We start from the raw sequence: 19438 nt of genomic DNA, 5'->3' as shown, positions 1-19438 counted from the left end.
ACTCCTGTGTTTATTATATTTCGTAATTTCTTACGTAGTACTTTTGGTAAATTGTAGTAGATGGAGTTTAGTAGTCAATCCTGGTAATAACACAGTTTATCTCAAGCTTCTTTACAGAATATTCATATAGGCACCTTTTTATATATAAAAGTAATGTTTCTAAGATGATAAATAACAGTTTTTACTACAATATTTATTTGGGCATTGAAAGACAAGTTACAATCAACAGAAACGCCTGGGTCACGAATTTACTAAATATCGGGATATAGTCGTTATTTATGTTTGTTTGAATATCACTCAAGTTTCTTTCGCAGTTTTTCTTTCCCACCACCATAAACCCATTTTTATTTTAATTTAATTTTAGGTGTTTGATTGTTATCCATTCCCTAACACTCAAGAATTCGGTTTAAAGTTTCAGTAGTGTCGTCTATTCAGCGGTCTCCAACTGGTGGTCCGTGAAAAAAGTTTTGGTGGTTCGCAGAAAATTTGGGATATTATTTCAATTTTCGTTTTCCTTATCCTCTTCGGGAAACCCTGATACAAATTGCACAGGAGACAGAGAATCCAGTGTTGCAAATTTAGCATTTTAGGCAGAGTTAACATTAAACATTTGAATCCAGCATTTGCCAAAAAGGAAAAGAATTAATCAACTAACAACAATATTAATTACAATAGATTAAACATTATAAAAAGATTTTTCTTGGTGTAGTGTAGGCCTACATAAAACGCATGTCAAATAAAACGGAACATATTCTATCTGTTTCATAACCGTGTCGAACACAGTTACCTACCTTCCCTGCTTCAGCAAGAGCCAGGCAACAGTTAAAATTTTGCAGGACCCAAAAGTGTGTCCTAAATTTTGGTAAACGTGTAGATTAGGGCATATTCCTATATTTTTTAATTTTAGTGTTTACCTTTAGGTTTATGATATGATAATGTAAATAAATCTTTTGGTGTATCTGTATAATTTATATGTAAAAGTAATCAAACACTACGAGTAACTGTTGCTCAAATTACTAGTTCTTCCATTTTGTTTTGGCTTTCAGATTCAAATAAGATAGAATATAATCGGCCCATATTTAGTAAGAAGAAGCAAACAAACATTTTGTATCTCTTTAGTAAAACCAAAGATAGAATAACTATTGATAATATCTATACTTCACTTAACCGTGACCTGACCAATGAATGAGATCATCTGCTGTCCTCTTTGGGCACCATTAGGGCCCGGCCAGACCAAGCGCGCCTAGCGGCGAGGTTAGCGGCAAGAGGTTCCAGCTGATAATTGAAACCTTAGGTATCTTATGTAGGTGGCCAGATTGGAAGCGCGGGAAGCCTCACGCCGCTGCAGTTGCCGCCAGACTATGTTTCAGGTTTTAAAAAATCGCGGCGGCTTGAGCGTCTTCACCCAAGATTACGCCATTTTTCATCAGTTCCTGAAGGGGTACGCGTTCAATTGTTCGTTTGTAGCCATTACTAATCAACAATTTATTGGGAGGTGTTTCGGAGAGCAAAAATGGATTAAATAAATGGACGTTATGGCAATCAACTGCAAATGGATGGTAATAAAATAGCGGGTAAGCCTATGATTTTTTTTTGTGCTTTGCAACCTATTTAATCACCATTTAGTATATATATATATATATATATATATACATACATACATACACACACATATATATATATATATATATATATATATAGGCTATATATAATATAAAGAGAAATTTCAAATGTGAAAAGAATCGTATGTACATTTAAACAATATATCTTATGCTAATGCTAGTTAATTCTGGAATGAAAGGGACAATGATTTTTCGTGAACTTTATCATATCTGAAGCAATTATAATAGCTGGTAAGAGAGAGATTGAGGTTGTCTATAGTTCGACGTTTGTTTTTTTGAGTCTGAATCCAGGAAGGGTGTTGCCATCAAAGAATCTAAAGACTTGTGAAATATGCAGATAACCATTAAATCTGTCGCCGTACAAACGAGACTGGCAACATTAATTTCAAAATCAACTTATTTTCCCATCTCTGTTTATTAAAATCGTGAATCCAGACTCTTCTTTAATTTATAGTTCAGATTAAAATAACGATTTTAAATCGGAAGTAATTTCCTACTCAAACACCATCGTCATGTTTACGAGGAAGGCTATCAGCTGGGAGTGAGGAGGCAAGAGAGGTGTGGCGGTTCCGGTGTGGCCACCCAATATTTTGTAGCTGGCTTGCCGCCGAGTCATGCCGCTAACCTCGCCGCTCAACGCGCTTGGTCTGGCCAGACCATTAGAAAGAACTGGAGTTGAAATGAAATGATGAAATGTGGATTTATTCAAGATATTGGTTTTTGTGTTCTGAAAGTCACTTGCAATCGTTTTGTTTGTTTGTTTGTTTGTTAAGATTGCCTTACCTTATGCAAGACACGGGCTCTTGCGTTGGCAGCCCGTAAGAGAATTTAATGGGATTTAAAAGGGTTTAGGTAACTTACGTTAATACTAGTGGGGCTTAATTAAACAATGAAACGATGTATTACTTTACAGATTGAATGGTTTAGAACTACGTTAGATTTAGATAGCCGAAGATAATGAGGCAAAGCCAAAAATATTGGTAGTTTCGAGTGAACTGTTTATCCTTATTCAGCAGCCTAGAATTTGGTTCCCAGGTGGGGGTAATGACAATATGCCATGCGTCCCACGGGTTGCTCGTCAATTTCTCATAAGAATACCCATATAACTGAATGAGGGACAGGTTCCTCTTTCTGCCACTAAACAAGATTACAGGAGTAATAAGGGTTTAGGTGACTGGCATGGCAACGGAGAAAAAGACCCCGGTAGAGAGACTCCTCTTTAGGTCCACGAAAAGAAATTTGTTGATAGACATGGTCTATCTAGTAAGAGAGAAAGTGTTATAGCAGCGAGTTCCACGGGAGTAGGAGGTCGTGGGAATGAATGAAAAGCGATTTAGTCGCAGGCAGAAGTGTAGGGCGTAAACTATCCCAAGCAAAAGGTTAAGCAGTAGAGAGAGAGAGAGAGAGAGAGAGAGAGAGAGAGAGAGAGAGAGAGAGAGAGAGAGAGAGAGAGAGAGTGTCTCTAGCTGAGGGGGAGGGAGCTGGCAAAAAGTCGGAAGGAAACGTAAGAGTAAGAGAATTTATTATTTAAAGATAGATTTAATGGTTAAAATAAGAAGTATAGCCTAAAGATGTAAAAAGGAGGTTGGTTGGTTGGTGAAGATTGCCATGCCTGTAGCATGACACGGGCTCTTGTCGCTGGACAGCCTGTAAAAGGATATTAATCTGGAAATAATAGAACTCCAAAAGGAGCCAAAAATTGGTATATTAAAAGGAAAGGTTGGATTAAAAGGGGTACTGGAACAGAAAAAAGGATACAGGATGAGTAATTAAGGAGGGATTTGACAAGACATGAAAGGGAAGGAAGTAACCCGAAAAAGGAGACTCCGTTTTAGGTCCTCGAAATGAAGAGTTTTAGTTAGAGAAAAAGTGTTGATAGCAGCAAGTTCAAGTAAGTAGGAGAGACCGGGAGAGGAGAGAAGTTTCTGCAGTCGGAGAGAATAAGAGCAGGTTTAAGCAAAGAGGCTTATCCCTGCTCTGGAGCTGGAATGTGGAATTGTTGCAGGAGCAGCAGGAAGGTGGGGGTCGAGGATAAGGAAAGGACTCTGGTAAGGATCTTGAAGGCGATGGGTATGAGGTCTTGTAAGGTAAGGGACTCAAATTGTTGAGCCAAGGATTGGGGTGGAATTGAGAATGTAGGTCGTTGCTGGTCCTTATGAGGAGCGGTTGCAGGTCGTTGCAGTTCCTTATGAGGAGAAGTTGCAGGTGCAGGCACAGGAACAGTGGCTGGCTGGCGCTGTCTTCTCTGGCGAGGATGTCGCTGGTCCTTGGGCTGTGTCATCAAAGCTGGCTTAGGCTGTTTAGGAGGGTTAGTGCCCTTCATCGCAGTTATCCTCCTAAGTCTCTCTGGTCAGCGCTTGTTCCAGGCGTGATGAGGTCTGGAGCAATTGGGGCACTTGGGGCATGTCTCTCTTCCATCCTTGTGGACCTGGAGACAGATTTCGGTGTTGTGGCGCTGGCTGCAGACACCACAGATGACAGGGCCTTGACATTCTTCTCTGTGATGGTCATAACGCTGACAACGGTAGCATTGAAGAGGCTCTGGGGTGTAGTCTTCAACTGGGAACGTCCCACAGACTCCAAGATCCAGCTATGAAGGCACTGGACCTATGAAGTTGGCTATAAGCCTCCTGACAGGAACATCGTCTCTGTTCTTGCAGCGTTCCGCCTTGTCGATGTTACTGCAGGAAGTTACAATGGAGATAGGTATGGATGTGGGATATCTGGTGATGACTGCCTTCCTCCGAATTCGGGCAGGGTCAAACAGGGTCAAATCAGGTTTTTGTTGCAGAGATGTTGCAGTTTCCAAGTCCTTTTGGGTGATGATTAGATCACCCCTTCAGTTGGATCTAGCTGAGAGCTGCATGCCAGGCTTTGCAGCCATGGCAGTAACTGCAGCGTAGGAAAGTGCGCTGTCCGTATTTGAGAGCCGAAACTTCGGCAGAGGTTTCTTGGGCTGTGTAGCTGGGATGTTCCCTGCAATGGAAGAGGCTTCTTGCAGGAATTTAGTTAGGCAATCAGTGCAATTGCAGTCTGTGGAGTGGTTCCCTTGTTCAGTCTCCATGGCATTGGAGGACTCAGGCACGGCGGTTGAAGGGTTGACTGCTGCTGCAACCGACTGTTGTGGAGTTGTAGGGACTGACAAGGACAAACTCTCTGTCCTTGGAATCACTAGTGGCGATGGTGGGGCTGCTACTGTCGCTGGTGAAGGACGTTCAGGGCTCTTCCTTCTTTTGGGAGGGGGAGCAGTCACTTCCCTGGTAGCTGATTTCTTGGTCTTGCAATGCTTTAGGATCTTGGTAGAGGCGATTTTGCAATCATTGCAGCTTCACCTGACATGATGGTTAATCAGGTTTGTGTCTTCCACGGCTGTTATTTGAAGGCCTACAGTGTTGAATAGGTGAACACGTCGACTCTGATACGATGAACAACAGTCACAGTCATATTCAGGATCTTTGTAAAGGTCCCTGCAGTCTCGGTCTCCTTCTGGGTACAAGTTCCATGCCCAGTCTCCGAGATAAAAGACTGATATGGTGGTGAAACTCTACGGGGACCGCAATGAGAAGTTTACTGAGAGCGGCTCCGAGAGCGAAGGTGTTGCAGGAGTTGCCAGGCGATGAACGTTGAAGTCGGCTCCGTGGTCCCGAATGATGTAGAAAGGAGCTTGGGTTTTGTAAGAGAATGTATTCCGTCGTACAGATATCTAAGACAGAAAAGGGTGTCAAAACACTCAGACTTAGCTTTAGGAACCCACTTGATATTTTCAAAGAATGCATTAAAATATGAAAAAAGGTAGGTGCTTTAAAAAAGAAAAATGGTTGCTAAAGACATCATTATTATAGGCTTTTGTCTGATAGCACTTCAACAGAACTTACAATGATTGACATAATTTTTGGATTGTTATAACACAAAGGAAGATTATCCAAGGCATGGCAATACAGTATGCATATGATACATCCGTTTCTAGGAAAAATTAAATATAACATTAAACTTTAAAGTGTGAATTAAAAAGAAAGCTCATCGATCTAATATGCAACGATAGTCTCAAAAAACTAAATTCCAGTCATCCTTATGAAGACCTCATTTTTGGCTCTCCATAAAATGGGAATACCCTTCACTGAGTGAAAAGCAAGGATTTTTTTTTTTATTAAATTTTTAACATCATATGTGTGAGAAAAGATACTTACATCTGTCATAGCAATTAAGACTCGCTACCGATCTCGGAATGAGATAAAATCTTGCAGTAACGTAATTGGAACATATTTCAAACAAGCATAAATAAATATCGCACTAAAAATGTGTAATAGTTAAAAAACTTAAAATCTATTTTTTTGTGATGATTAAACTAGAACTTTATATAAAATACTTGCATTTAATATAAATGAACAAAAGTTCTCTTTTTGGGCTCAAGCCATGACGTCCTGATGGAAGGTTCCTTCAGTAGCTTCCTATGGGTATATATAACTACAGTAGATATTCCCAGAGAATTAAACTAAAGGTTTCACAGAATTCTAACTTCTGGCGCGAGAACCCATAAGGTTTCCCTTTAGGATATCGTATAATAACAGGGGACGTATGCTTGACACGCCACATAGCTATCTGCACCCCACATAGCGTTTACGCTTCAAGGGGGAAGTGTGGCAAGTATGGGAGGAGCCGTTACTAAACTCTCCTCCTTCGTTACTGTTACGGTACTCGGCGACGTCAACATCCGGTCACCATAGTTGGCCGCCATCTTGACTGACGTCACCGTTGCGCGCCATTTCCTCATTCCTTCTTACGTAGCGTCTCTGACTAGGTGTTTTTCCCAGTGTTCGCTAAGTAATTTCGTTATGTCGCAATCTTCAGCCTTGCCTTCTTCTGGAAAGTTGAGTACCCTATTCTTGTATTGTATAAATAAGCTCCAGCCGTAAAGTAACGTCTTTTTATCTTCAAATCCTGTGTTTTGTGGCGGAGCTGTGCCCCGACCGGTTGCGTCATGATGCGACGCTGTTGTTCGACTCGCATGCTTTATTTAGTTAGCCAGAACAACCTTCCCGGTCTAATAACTAATATTCAACATTAGTTATTTTGTCTTCATTGCTAGGAATTAATTATATTATGCCGACAGTATTCATTTTCGGCGAATGCAGGTAGCCGAATTCGTATGCTAGATTGCTACCCTAACCCCTAGGCTCGATAGCCTAAGTGTTCTTGTTTACTTTCTTGCATATAATAAGTGTTCCTAGTGTTAAATTACGAAATGAAGATATAGGCATTTATACATATAAGATTCAGTGATTGCACATATGTTTTATCGCCTTCTAGGAAGTATACAAGGGGTTTCGGTGATCTTGGTAGCCAACTCCCTTGCCCCTAACCTAACGCTAGGGCTCTTGTATACTTTCTCACCTCCCCAGTTACCTTATCTGAGGTAATCTCCTCCCTCTGAGGTAGCCTAGGCTACATTCTAGCCCTCCTTACCTCGAATAGCATTCGGGTAAGGTTAGGCTAGGATTTTTCCTTCCCCACTCCTTGCCATAGTACATGCGCTTTGAGTTCGGGACAGAACCTCAGAGTACCAGTCATTTGCCCCCAGCTCCCCATAAGGAGAATGTACTCTCCTTCTGGTCCCTGCTGGTGGGTGAAGGTGGAAGGGCTCTACCCTTCCCCCTAGTCCACACTCAGTTGGGTTAAGACCCTTCCTCCCTGTGACCTAGTAACTTGTCCTACTCCTGTCTTTCCTGGTTTGGGGGACTAGTTCCCCTAGCCTAGGTTAGGCAGTCCAAAAGGATTCTGCTTTTTTATAGTTTAGGACAGGACACTAGTGCTGTACCTTCTCTATGCTAACCTACCCTAGGCTGGAGAATGGATTCTTCCTACCTAGATAGGCTAGCCCTGAACAGAATCCCCACCCCTGGGAGTGCTGATGGGAGCTTTGCCTCCCCCCTACACTCCCCCCTCAGGACCCTTACCCCTCCCACTCTATCCCTTTGTGTTGGCTTAGCCATCACACCCCTGTCCGCTGTCCTACAACTCGACCGTGTGCCGGCGGGTTGTGTGTTCGGCTTGGTCCTTTCGTTGGTTAGTCTGAACTGCTACGCTTCCCATATATAGTCGAACTACGGGATAGCATACAACAGGTCGGTCTGCCGGCGGAAGACCTCACTATCTTTGAGTGTTCTTCGGTCCTCCCTTGGGCCGCCACCTGCAACTATAGCCAACTGTCGGCTCTATTGCGACTGGTTGAAAGGTTGCCACCCTCTCCCTTTCATTTGAACACTCCTTCCGGAGGAAGAAGGGGTATGGGTGTTGAGTGCTACCCTTCTCTCTCTCTCCTCCTATCCTACCTCTCTCTCTTTCAGTGCCAGTCCACTGCTGCCTCCACTCTGGCGGCGTCAGCCGGCAGTGTCTTTGGTATCCTCTCTGTCTCATTGAATGAAGTCAGTGTCGGTATACCTTCGCCGGTCAATCACCGGCTGCCGGGGGCCGCCGACTTGCCGGCGATATGCCATCACATAAAGGTGTCGCCCTCTCTTTGCCACATAGACTGATGGCTCGGAAAGGTCTCCCCTTGATGGAGATTTGCTGGCGCCCGGCGCGCTTCCGGCATGCCGTCATGCTGCCGGCGCCACCCATCTTATATATACAGTGGACAGTCACTCCTTCCCCCTGCCGGCCCAGTGCCGGCAGTGATTATTGTGCAGCTATGGATAATAGCCAGTACATCTATGGTATAAGATATACCCTAGACTGAAAACTATTGTGTATAGTTGTGCAGTAAAAATTTTTCCAGCATATTCTGTGCATCCAGGCGCAGTCTCTTGCCGGGACCTAACCTGAATAAGGGGGATTAGATCTATCCCTCCTTGTTCTTCTATACTGAATGAATTCAGTTCCCTCTCTCACTGTATCTAATTCCTCGGAGGAAGCCTAAGTTTGGCTCATCCAATGTGGATGTTTCTTCCTCCTTTCAGGACTCATGAAGAGCTCCTAGAATTAGTTATGGTGTGGGGTCATGGCAATTGGCTGGGCGGGCTGCACAAGTATGTGTCTTTCCTGCCTCCTTTCTAGCTTATCTATCCTAAGCTTATACATGAAAAGGAATCGAATCTTATATTATAAGTTTGATGACTTTGATACTAATCTAAGATTACTGTAAGTCATACTGTTATTGACTTTCAAAGACTCATTTGCCTCTGTCTTTTACAGGAGGAGTACCTGCAGTGTGAGAGCGCCTTCTGCAGCGTTCGTCGCCCCGATTTCCACGGCCACTTGGCGTGCCGAACCCACGACGGCTGTTCGATCTCCAAAGGGAACCTTCGTTATTGGGACCCGCAAGTCTGCACTGTATGCAAGAACCTGCTCGATGAAGCGTTCGACAACCCTCCGTCAGTGGAGGCTAGGGCCATCGCCCGAGAGAAACTGCGCAAGTGGGTGCGTGGTTTCCAAAAGAACGCCACGGTGCCTTATCTCCCAAACAAAAGGATGAGAGCCTTACTCTTTCCTAAGGCATCTGCGGATGCCGTCATTCCCAAGGCTGAGATCCCTTGCGTCCAACTAACGGTCAAACCGGACGTTTTGGACACTCTCCAGGACTGTCATATCGACGAAGTGGAGAAGATGTCGGATGATTAGGATAATACCGAAAGGACCCGGATGGCTGAGGGTCAAGAAGAGGAAGACCAAGTGGAGACTCCTGACTCCGAGGGCGAGGTCGCCCGCGCCCCTTCTGTTTCTTCCGTTACCATCTCGGAACCAGTCCCCTTTACCTCTATCACTCCAGTACCTGCAGTGGTGGGCACCCAGGACACCCTCCAAGCTTTGGTGGCACTCCTGGATGAGAATTTTTGCCAGGGGCATGCGGACCTTAAGAGGGAGATTATACGTATGTCGGAACAGACGCCGAAGAAGATCAGTGTCAAGTATCTTCCCGCCTGCTCAGTGACAAACCCTTGGTGGCATGCAGAACACATGCCTATCACAAGTGGACGCATTGTCATCAACCCTAAGCTAGGTGCCGTCCCCCTTTAAGAGGTGGAGTTCTGGCCTAGCTTTGAAGCCTACCCGGACTGTTACGTCCGTCTCAAATCCGAACCAGTCTCTAAGGAGGAGACCGAGCCTAAGGAGGTCATAGTGTTTGACCATGCTAAGGCCCAAGCTCTTCTATCCGATTGCCTCAAGAGCAGGGGCTACACCAACTCCAAGGTGCCGGCCCTAAGCAAGAAGCACCCGTCCTTTCTTGCTCCTACCACCATGGTCTTTCCTTTCGCCGAAAAGGGCCTGCTGGCAGTGTTGAAGGTGGTGGAGAAAGGAAAACCCTGCCCTACATTGGAGGAATGAAGGCCTCTCTCCCTCGCCCTCCCTCTCGACGACAAAAGCTGGAAAGATATCCAGTTAACTTTCGCGGTAGGAAAGTTGGAAGCTGATGTCGCGGGACGTCAGTTTAACGAAAACCTCCCTAAGCTCACCGAGTACCTTCTGCATTAGGAGAAGGACACAAAGGAGAGGCTGGCTGCCTCTCTGTCTCTCCAAGTACAGCTTGAGACAATGGCCGGGGACATTCGGGTCCCAGGCTTCTACATGGTTCTTGCAAAGACCCACCTTGCCACCTTGACGAAGGACTTATACAGCTTCATCAAGGTCCGGAGAGCCTGTAGAGAATTCGTGTTTGCGGATGCCACCGTCAAACACGAACCCTGGAAACTGATTTCCTCCAACATTTGGGGCAAATATCTCTTTCCTAACGACCTCATGAAAGAGATCGTTGACAGAGCCGCCACTGAGAACCAGAATCTTCTCAACAAGTGAGGCATGTCCCGAAAGAGGAAATCTTCTCAGGATGATGGCCCCCAACCTAAGAAGAAGTCCAACAAGCCCCGACCCCAACAGCGTCAGGCCAAACGCCAGTTTTTGGCACCTGCTACTCCCCAGCTGGTGGATCAGCCACAGCAGACCTTTCAGTTGGTCCCTTAGCCGGTGGTGGCTCAGTCACCAGTCTTCACACCAGCCTATGAAAGGCAATCTACTCCCTTTCACCCCAAAGGTAGAGGTTCCGGCAGAGACTCCTCTCGACGTCCATCTAGAGGGAGAGGAGGAAGGGGAGCAGGCGGCCAAGGTGGAAAATCCTCGGGAAACCAGAAGCAATGAAATGCTTCCTGTGGGAGGAAGAGTCCGCCACTTCCAGGATCGTTGGACCTTCGATCCTTGGGCCCACAGCATCATCAAGAAGGGACTAGGGTGGAGCTGGGTAACACCACCTCCAACCTTCCACCAATTCTTCCAACACTCAACCCCCGTCCTGGAAGAATACGTCCTAGAACTCTTGAACAAGAAGGTGATAAAGAGGGTAAAGTCCACCAGGTTCCTGGGAAGACTGTTCTGTGTTCCCAAGAAGGACTCATTCAAACTCAGAGTCATTCTGGACTTGTCCCCTCTCAACAAATTCATTGCAAACAACAATTTCAAGATACTGACTCTTCAATATATAAGAGCCCTACTGCCTCACAAGGCTTACACGGTCTCGGCGGACGCCTACTGGCACATTCCAATGAATCACCAGGCTTCCTCCTACCTAGGATTCAGGCTTCAACGAAGACAGTATGCCTTCAGGGCCATGCCCTTCGGACTCAATGTGGCCCCAAGAATCTTCACGAAGCTCGCAGACACGGTCGTCCAACAGCTACGCCTTCAAGGCGTCCAGGTGATGGCTTACCTAGACGACTGGCTGGTTTGGGCAGCATCCTCAGAAGAATGCTCGCGTGCTTGCAGAAAGGTGACCCAGTTCCTGGAACATCTGGGTTTCTAAATCGACACCAAAAAGTCTCGACTGTCTCCAGCTCAGAAGTTTCAATGGCTGGGAATCCATTGGAACCTTCAGTCACACCGTCTTTCCATCCCTCTGAAGAAAAGGAAGGAAATAGCGGGATCTGTCAAGAGACTTCTAAATTCCAAACAGATTTCAAGGCGACAACAGGAACAAGTGCTCGGCTCTGTCCAGTTCGCCTCAGTGACAGACCCAGTGCTACGAGAACAGCTAAAGGATGCATCGGGAGTCTGGAGAAAAAACGCATCCATCGTTCGAAGAGATCTCAAGAGACCTCTACCAACCAGGCTTCACTCACTCCTAAAGCCATGGTCGGAGGCAAAGAACCTGAAAAGATCAGTTCCTCTTCAACCACCACCTCCGTCGGTAACCGTCCACACGGATGCTTCGCTGGAAGGATGGGGAGGTCACTCCCATCTGCGACAAGTTCAAGGAACATGGTCTCCCCCATTCAAGACGTTTCACATCAACATCTTGGAGGCCATGGCAGTTCTTCTTACTCTGAAGAAACTCTCCCCACGTCTTTCGACCCACATCCGTCTAACTCTGGACAGCGCCGTTGTGGTCAGATGTATCAACCGTCAGGGCTCAAGATCGCCCCAACACAACCAAGTGCTATTGCCCATCTTCCGCCTAGCGGACAAGAAGAGATGGCACCTCTCAGCACTTCCCCTACAAGGATTCCGCAATGTGACGGCGGATGCTCTATCAAGGACAAGTCCCATAGAGTCGGAATGGTCCCGGAACTGCAGATCGACCTCTTCGCGACGAGCGACAACAAGCAACTTCCTCTTTACGGGGCCCCATACGAGGATCCCAGAGCAGAAGCGGTGGACGCCATGTCCCTGGACTGGAACAGATGGTCCAAGATTTACTTATTCCCTCCACCCAACCTTCTGCTGAAAGTCCTCACAAAGCTGAAAACCTTCAAGGGAACAGTAGCCCTAGTGGCACCCAAGTGGCCCCGGAGCAACTGGTTCCCTCTAGTCATGGAGCTACAGCCCAAGCTGATCCCTCTGCCGGACCCAGTTCTCTCCCAGCAGGTTCAGAAGTCGACTGTCTTCGCTTCATCAAGGAAAACCCGAGACCTTCATCTCATGATTTTCTCTCCCTAGCCGTGATGAAGAGGTTTGGGATTTCGAAGAAATGTTTAGACTTCCTAGAGGAATACAAAACAAAGTCTACCAGAAGGCGATATGAGTCATCCTGAAAGAAGTGGGTGTCCTTCGTCAAGGCTAAAAATCCTACAGAAATCTCTATAGATTTTTGTCTGTCCTTCATTCATCTTCATTGACAAGGCTTAGCAGCCAACTCGATTTCCTCTTGCAAATCGGCCTTGACAAGACCATTACTTTACGCCTTCCAGATAGACCTGTCTAACGACATCTTAAACAAGCTTCCAAAGGCATGTGCTAGACTCCGTCCAGCACCTCCACCGAGACCCATTTCCTGGTCTCTCGATAAGGTGCTTCACTTTGCCTCTAGTCTGGACAATGAATCTTACCCTGTGAAAGACTTGACTCAAAAAGTGATTTTCCTTTTTGCTCTCGCCTCGGGAGCCCGAGTCAGTGAAATAGTGGCTTTATCTAGAGAAGAGGGCCAGATACAGTTCGCTGAAACAGGGGAACTTACCCTCTTCCCTGTTCCAACGTTTCTCACCAAGAACGAACTTCCCACTAAGAGGTGGGGTCCCTGGAGAATCTGCCCTCTGAAGGAAGATGTCTCTCTATGCCCAGTAGAGAGTCTAAAGGTCTATCTTCGAAGAACTTAAGACTTTGGTGGAGGACAGCTCTTTAAAGGAGAAACATCGGGAAGTAATTTGTCACTCGAACAACTAAGGGTGAAGATCACCTATTTTATTAGCAGAGTGGATCCTGACAGTAAACCCGCAGGTCACGATCCCAGGAAAGGTGCCTCTTCGCTGAATTTCTTCCAGTCAATGGACTTCGAAAGTCTTCGCTCATTCACAGGCTGGACGTCTTCAAGAGTGTTTTTCAAACACTATGCGAAGCAGGTGCACGAACTGAAAAGATTCGTGGTGGCTGCAGGTAATGTGTTAAAACTTGCTGCTTAGTGCTGCGCAGAACAGGGATTTTTTTTTTCAGGACTCACTCAACGGGTGCTTGTGTTGACCCTAGTGCGAAACATAGTGATTTTAAGTGCCACCTAGTGGCACTATGGACTGTTCTCCTACAAAGGTGAAGTAACATAGACTAGAACAAGTGTGCCACATGTTTTTTGGACATGAAGTGTATATAAGACTTTAAAAGACCTTATAGTTTCCTTGGAACTTATTTGTGTAATGGCAAGTTCTTTCCTTTCAGATTCCACACCCATGTCTTCTGTAGTCTTTAGTCTATGTTTGTTAACTACATTTTATTGAAATTTATTTACTTTATTTCATAATAATTAAAAAATTTTATTGAATAAAATAGAAATTTTCGCTACCATAAGCATCTCATTTCGCCCTACCATATGAAATGAATTACTGTTAGAGATTTTATTATCTCTATTATTGATCACCATTATAATCCATGTTATAATATTGCTCCTATCTGATGTATACTCACCTAGAGAAAACTGTAATTTTGTTCCAACATAATTACTTAAACCTACCTGATCTGTTCACGAGACCGGCAAGATCTTCATCTACAGGTAAGTTTCTTCATCAGGTTTGCTTCAAGATGTTCCTTTCATCCAAATAGGACTTCCCTGCCAGGGGGGCAGGAAGCCATATCATAGTATATGCTATTGGTAGTGACATGTAACGGAGATGTCACAGTCTCTTAAGGTCATCAGACCAAAGGAATATTGTTTAGAAGTCGAAGGCACTACACAAAATTGGAAAAAATCCACGATACATTAATTCTCTGGTACACTTCCATCAGGACGTCATGGCTATCTCACCCAAAAATAGATTTTTCGCGCCCTGATTCTCTATTCTGGCCTGTCAGGCCGCTCCCTTTCTTACTGTATCATGGAGGCTGGCATAGACGCCGGAAGGAATGAGGAAATGGCGCGCAACGGTAACGTCGGTCAAGATGGCGGCCAACTATGGCGACCGGATGTTGACGTCGCCGAGTACCGTAACAGTAACGAAGGAGGAGAGTTTAGTAACGGCTCCTCCCATACTTGCCACACTTACCCTCAAAGCGTAAACGCTATGTGGGATGCAGATAGCTATGTGGCGTGTCAAGCATACGTCCCCTGTTATACGATATCCTAAAGGGAAACCTTATGGGTACTCACGCCAGAAGTTAGAATTCTGTGAAACCTTTAGTTTAATTCTCTGGGAATATCTACTGTAGTCATATATACCCATAGGAAGCTACTGAAGGAACCTTCCATCAGGACGTCATGGCTATCTCACCCAAAAATAGATTTTTCGCTTCGCTCAAAATCCGTTATTTGTTATTACCTTCGCCAACTTCGTTGCGGCGAAGGTTATGTTTTGATGGTGCACCGACTTTTGAGCGCAAGACAAATGAGCGCCGACAGTTGAGCGCCGACAGTTATGCGCAAGACAAAAGAGCGCACTAACATATGAGCGCCGACATTTGAGCGCCATAATTTCAAAATTCAATCGTCTCCTTATTTTTTTGTATTGACATTATAGACGTTTAGTACTCCCTGTTACAAGTGTTTGGATATAAAGGAAGAAGAAACAATCTTAATCTTTATTTGTTATAAAAACCATTTGTAAATAGAATTTAACTACTTTTGTAAGGTAAGATTATATGATATGGAACGCAGATAATCTAATGGCTCTCTTGAAGAATACTCACTAACAATTTCAATTATAGCATTGTTTACTCGTTCATATTTTTTTTGTTTTACAGGTTCATACCGCCCACAGTTTATTCTGATCAATTTGGTTGAGGTTTGATTTTATTCTATTCTTAAAAGTTCTTCAAGTTCTTGGGGTATATCTATTTCTCCTACGTAACTTGGTCCCGAGAGAGATAATCCTTTGGCTTTCCGTTGTCTTTCTACTGTTCGCTGAAGGGATTGGTACTTTGGAAGAATAGCAACTACTTCCGGACGCAAATTAAGTTGTGCCTCTTGAATGAGTCGCCTTGGTGGATCATTCGATGTTGCAGCTCTTTCACGAAGTTGCATCATTGATAATCTAGACTCAGACTTTGCAGGATCTGGCACATGATCGTGCTCACTGGCAGATGTGCATTCATCTCCAATAACATATATCCTTCCTTTGCACTTCCGGTCTACAGAACGCCATGACTCTTTCCCACTCTTAAGCACTCTGTACAGTCTGTAAGAGAAGCCTTCGTGCAATATATTATCTTTTCCTTTGGATGATGTTACCTTCTCCATAGCGAGGGTACTTTGAACTAAAATAAATCAAAGGTATTTCTCTTTTAGAAAGTTTTGTTAAAATTTCCAACATAAGAATAATTTTAAAGATATACTAATAACCAAACGATATGCACACACAATGAAAGTTAACGATAATAACCAAACAAGTTAACGATGTAAATGAAAGATTTTAAGGAATTTTAACGATAATAAACAACCGATAACATGCCATTTTTTGAAAACCAATTTTACGAAGTAAACAAACATTTTTTACTAACCGAACAACAGTTATCGGGGACATAGATAGATATTTAGATAGATAGATAGATACAGATAATAAATAGATACACAAAGTGTGTATGCATGTATGTGTGTGCGTGTTTCAGATTGTTTCTTCTTCCTTTATATCCAAACGCTTGTAACAGGGAGTACTAAACGTCTATAATGTCAATACAAAATAAATAAGGAGAGGATAGAATTTTGAAATTATGGCGCTCAAATGTCGGCGCTCACATGTTAGTGCACGCTTTTGTCTTGCGTGCAATTGTCAGCGCTCAACTGTCGGCGCTCATTTGTCTTGCGCGCAAAAGTCGGACCACGGTTTTGATATGCGTAGGCTACATTTGTATGTCTGTGTTTGTGGTTGTGATTTGCATAATTCGAAAACTATTTGACTGAATCTCATGAAATTTTGTGAAATGATTGGCCATGATCGAATGACAATTTGATGATATTTTAGGAGTGATTAGGTCCAAAGTCAAGACAAAGGTCACAAAATTGTAAAACGCGAATCATGAAACTAAAAAACTATTTGACATAATCTCATAAAATTTCGCGGGATGACTGGCCATGTTCCTAGGACAATTCAAGTAGATTTGGGAGTGATTGGGCTCAAAGGTCAAGGTCAAAATCACGAAAAGGTAATAAATGTGTTTTTGCTCTATCGTGATCAATTTTATCCGATTTTCGTGAAACTAGTGCCAAAATGTACATAATTTAATTGCCTATCTTGTGATTTAGGCTACAGCATGACATAGTGATACCAATACCCTTGTTTGTGTATTTTTTCCCCTTTGTATGTCTGTGATTCACATATCTCAAAAACTATTTGACCGAATCTCATGAAATTTTTTGTGATGATTGGCCAAGATCCAAGGACAATGCGATTAGATCGCACATAAGACAATGCAAAAGTAACGGAAAGGTCAAAAACATATTTTAGCCAATATACTGGCCAATTTTTATCTGACTTACATGAAACTAGTGGCAAATGTGCATAATTCAATTGCCTATCTTGTGATTGTTTAGGGATCAAATAACTCCATCCTCATCGATTTTTTTTCGTAACAAATATGACGGTGGTGAAGGTATGCACTCTACCCAGTTCCCGTTCTAGTTATATAAATATATTTACCTTCTTTTCTAAAAAAAAATCATGTTAGTGGTCTGCCAAATTTAGAATTATGCATTTAATGGTCCATGAAGTTTTGAAGGTTGGCGACCGCTGGTCTATATCATTTATGGAGAAGTAGGCCTAGAATTGTGTATCATCTGCAAATATTTTGAACTTTACAACCATGCCTTTGTAGTATTTTCAATAGACCAATAGTATAGATACAGAATGAGACTGGGCCCAGTAAACTCCCCCGAGGTTCATATGAATAAGTTTCCAATTTGCACACAGTAATTTCTGCCAACCAAGTAGTCTTTCAGGTATTCGAAAGCTTGATCTTCAATACCGATGGACCGACGTAGATCATTTAGTAGCAGTTTATGGACAACTGCATCAAAAGCAACACTAAGATCGAGCAATATTAAAATACTATGTTTATTTTCATCCACCATTTCCAGCCAATCATTTACAACAGAACAGATGGCTGTCTCTATAGAGTATAATTTTCTGTAAACAGACTGGTTGTGTGGCAAAGCCTCTATTTCTTCTAAATGACTGATTAATTGGTCAAGAATTACGTATTCTATCACTTTTGAAACAAAGAATAGATTCGAAATAGGTCTACATGAGCTTAATTCCTGGTAATCCGTGAACTTTTCAGAACCGGTGTCACCATAGCCATTTTCTCAGATTTGGGAAACACACTCATCGATGCTTGTATTTGCTCCAGTCATAATTATATTGGCTTCACTAGAAAAGTTTTCTCTCCAGTTACTTCAGATATTGGCATTGGATCGATCGCACAGTTTGTTTTCTTTGCTATCTTGATAATCCTGGTGATATCATCCTGTGTTACATTATCGAATCTTGTTAATTTTATCTGTGTATCTGGTATAGCATAAATCTGATGTCAAATATTCGCAAATGATGATGTAAGGACATCGTTTTCCCCATTGTGTTTCTTTCGCCTGGACACAATTCTGCAAATTGTAATTTTATTATTTTTTCCACACAGTATCTTTTTGTCTCATAATGTTGTGCTGTTATAATGTAGATAATTGTATATTTCCTTAGGCTACCGCCTTATTTTTTCATAATTTGTCTTGTGTAAAAAGCACAATGATTTTGGCGGTTGGAGCAGTTTCCCTTCCGGGGATACTTTTCCGTCCGCACTCTGTAACTTAGTGACCGTTGCAAGTTTCAGCCAGCACTCGTGCTGACTTCAACGAATCAACGCCTTACAAAACCTCGCAACAACTCTCGCTCTCGGTGCCACTCTAAGTCAAATTCTCATTGTGATCACCGTAGAGTTTCGCCTCCATGTCCGTGTTCCACCTTGGAGAATGGGCATGGTCTCTATACGCTGCCAGCGATTGTCATTGGAGCGATCGTTATCAAGACCTCACCTGTGACTGGGACTGCTGTGATGCATACCAGCGGCGGAGAATCCAACTTTTCACGTTGGTAGGTCTCCAAACCACCGATGTTGAGGACAAGACCTTGCCAACACACCACATCCGTTGCAGCTGCATAGGGTGCAAAATTGCATACAAGATCCTAAAACACTTCTGATCTACGCCAGCTACTTGGGAGGAGCCTGCTCCCCCTCCTAAACGTAGGGAGAGTCCAGATCGCCATTCTCCAGCTCCTGTAGAGCCCCCACCATCGCCCTTAGTGACACCAAGGGCAGAGAGCCTTGCCTCGTCCTTGTCTGTCCCTTCAACACCGAGACAGACAGCTTCCATTGCAGCCCTCAATCCTACTCCAGCACCTGTGTCCTCCAACGCCATAGAGGTTACTGAGACTCAAGGGGAACAGCCTTCCAGCCTCTCAGCCTCAACCCAGGAGACCACTCCCAAAGTTCAGAGTTTCTAACACAGACAGCTCCACATCCTATGCCGCAGTTGCTGCCATGGCTGCAAAGCCTGGCATGCAGCTCTCAGCTCGACCCAACCGAAGGGGTGATCTAATCATCATCCCTAAAGAATTGGAAACTGCCAGATCTCTGCAACAGGAACCAGATCTCACTCTGCTTGACCCTGCCTTGGTTCAGAGGAAGGCAGTCATCACCAGATATCCGACAACCATGCCGATCTCCATTGCTACTTCTTGCAGTAATATCGACAAGGCGGTACGCTGCAAGAATAAAGAAGACGTCCCTGCCAGGAGGCTTATAGCCACCTTCATAGGTCCAATGCCTTCATTGCTGGATCTGGGAGTCTAGGGGACATTCTCAGTGGAAGAATATACCCCAGAACATCTTCGATGCTACCGCTGCCAGCGCTATGGACACCACAAAGG

This window comes from Palaemon carinicauda, chromosome 4 (genome assembly GCF_036898095.1).
Source record: "Palaemon carinicauda isolate YSFRI2023 chromosome 4, ASM3689809v2, whole genome shotgun sequence".
In the NCBI taxonomy this organism is placed as follows: domain Eukaryota; kingdom Metazoa; phylum Arthropoda; class Malacostraca; order Decapoda; family Palaemonidae; genus Palaemon; species Palaemon carinicauda.
This window is presented reverse-complemented; position numbering follows the sequence as displayed.